This window comes from Nycticebus coucang, chromosome 2 (assembly GCF_027406575.1).
Source record: "Nycticebus coucang isolate mNycCou1 chromosome 2, mNycCou1.pri, whole genome shotgun sequence".
Lineage (NCBI taxonomy): Eukaryota > Metazoa > Chordata > Mammalia > Primates > Lorisidae > Nycticebus > Nycticebus coucang.
Window position 1 is genome coordinate 48320082 of NC_069781.1, and position 2936 is coordinate 48323017.

The 2936-nt window shown below is 37.3% G+C and overlaps 1 non-coding gene across 1 annotated transcript; it reads left to right on the top strand.

Moving 5' to 3' along the window:
* Positions 1–542: 542 nt before the first annotated feature.
* On the top strand, positions 543–701 carry LOC128580295 (U1 spliceosomal RNA). Its single transcript, XR_008378595.1, has one exon. It is a non-coding gene; the product is annotated as a U1 spliceosomal RNA (small nuclear RNA).
* Positions 702–2936: the final 2235 nt, after the last annotated feature.

The window sequence follows — 2936 nt, forward strand, 5'->3', positions numbered from 1 at the left end:
TCCCCTATGACAATTCTAGTTCAATTTGGAATTCATAAAAAAACTTACACAAACCCAATAGGCTGACGACAGAAATTGGTTCTTGTTATGCATGCTTTCAGTCAGTCAGTCATTAATCAAAACTGAGCAAAAGACCTATTACACGCAAGAATGTGTGAGTTATGAAAACTTGACTAATATTCACTTTCACCCCCGAGAGGCTCTGGGTAGAGAGGACCAGAATGGCAGGTAAATAAATGTTTGCAATTTAAATACTTGAATGGCTTAGTAGTCTAGGGACACGTGGCATACTCTAGAGCAAAAAAGATAGAATAGCAGCAAAATGAAGCCACAATAATTTTAATTTGTTTTAAGGAAATAATAATGAGATTTTTATATTAAAGGGAAATTGTGAAGAATATGAAATATAAAAGTATACAATATATTATTAATTTATGTGAGTTTTAAGTTTTATATTTTAAAATGCCATATATATTTATAATTTGTTAAGATAAAAATATTAAATAGATAAATATGCATGCTGAATTATTTTAGAGGGTATTGTACTTCTCTGGCAGGGAGATACCAGGTTCATGAAGGTGGTTTTTCCCGGGCGAGGCTTATCCATTGCACTCCAGAGGAGCTGACCCAGGATTTTCCCAAATGTGGGAAACTGGACTGCATAATTTGTGGTAGTGGGGGACTGAGCTCGCCTTCTCCAGTGATCACCTTAAAAGAAAAAAATCCTTTTCCTCAGCTACATCAAAACAGAATTGTAAAGTCTAAGAAGTCAGACTGATTTGTCTACAGAAGGAAAAATAAGGGATAGTTTCTAACAAATATGTTTAATTTTAATTGTGACGAATAAATTAAAAAGCATTTTATGTCATTTTTTTTTACTTTAGCAAGCATGCTCAATTACTAAATCAAGCATAAAATATCAGAGGTTTTTTAAGAACTTTAAAAACCACTATCAAAATATAGATGTATGTGCGCGCGCGTGCGTGTGTGTGTGTGTGTGTGTGCGTGTGTATGGAGCTCTCACAGAAAATGTTTCGGTTTTTAACAGTAACACTTCATAGAACAATACCACAACCTGGATATTGACACTGATAGAATTCACTGATCATTATTTCCCCAGTTTTACTTTGTGTGTACGTGTGTGCATGTGTGAGAGAAAGTGAGGGGAAAAGAGGGGGGAGGGAGGGAGAGACAGAGAGTTAACGTGCTACAGGGAGGGTGCACCTGGGCTTGGTCAGTGCCACACCTTCGACATCTCCACCCTTGGGTATTGGTGCGGTAGATGAAGGGAGGTGGGAGCTGGGGAAGCAAGTGCGACACAGAGGGGAGAGCTGGGTGAAAGCCCATGGCTCCCTAATTAGTTAAAGGAGACCAGCACACAGCCCACGCTGCTGCAGGTGCCACCCCCAGAACCACCCTTGGACTTAGAGAGCCCTCCTCAGGCTGCACTCCTCCCCTGTGAGCATGTTACAGTCCCAAGGGGGACATTTTACATTCAGGAGCCCGGCATTTCCTTGCCCTGCTCAATTTCATGTAAGTTTCCTAGGTCTGGCCAATTTCATGAATGGATTCTAGCCATTCATTAATACATTCCTTTATCTTACCCCAGCGGAAGGGACTGCATCCATTCATTAATGCACTCATTCATCTTGCCCCAGCAGAAGGGACTGTATCCATTCACTTGCTACCAAGTCCTGGCCTAATGTAACTACAGAGGACCCTGCAAACACATACCCTTAGACAAAGAACCCAGGCAGAGAGAGATTTTCTCCCACTTGGGTTTTTCCTTCTGCCAGGAGCTCTGGTGTTTTTTCGCTGTATTCCTTTCTGTAAAATAAATCCTGTTGTACCACTGATCCATGGTCCATGGATTCATTCTTTGAATCACCGAAACCAAGGACCTAATGAAGAAGAAATTCCAATATCAAATGTTTAGTTCTAATACTTACATCTGAGCATCTTATCACATGATTAAGTTCAGGTATTGACCATCAAGCTCATGATATAGATCAGTTCCATTACCACAGAGATCTCTCATATGTCTTTTTATACCTACACCTACCTCCTTTACTTTGAAAATGAAGAGCAAAGTTGGAGAACTTAAATTATTCAACTCAAGTAATATTATAAAGCTACAGTTATTGTATGGACCAAGGGTTGATACACGTATCAGGCAACAACATAAATGGCAAGAAGTGGACTCTTATTCAGAAATTTGATTTTCAATTTCTAATTTTCAAAAATTTTCAATGTTTTTCAGGACATTGTCATCCAGGGGCATGGATTTGGGAACTGTGAACTCACACAGTTCAATAGTAAACTGACAAAAAAAAAAAAAAGGTAGGAGGGACAATAAAACATGTTGAGGGGACACTTTAAAAGTGCATACATGAATGGTCAGAATACACATAAAAAAGTAGTCTCAGCAAAGTGAAAATAAAAGCCACAGTGCAAAATCATAACATTCACTAAATGTCTAAAAATAAAAAAGACTGATATCAAATATTTGCAACTCAGATGTTTACACATTGTTAATCAGACTGTAAAATGAACTGGGCGGACTGCTTGTGCTTAGGAGTTTAAGACTGGTTTCCACATAGTGAGACCCTGTCTCTAAAATAATTAATTAATTAATTAAAAAATTAAAAGGTAAATTAATGTTAAGCTATTTTAATAACAGGCATGCATAAGGGTGTTGTAGCAGTTTCTGTAATATGTTTTAGAAAACATCAAAGTATAAACTGAATTAATAGATGTTCATGAAAATGGATACATGGGTATCTATGTAATAAATGAAGTAAAATGGCAATGATAGAACTAGATGATGAGAATGCACTCGTTTGCTATAAAATTCTTCTAACTTGGATATGTTTAAAATTTTTCAAAATTGAAATTATCAGCAAATCATATATAGGGTACAAAATTCACCCCAAAAT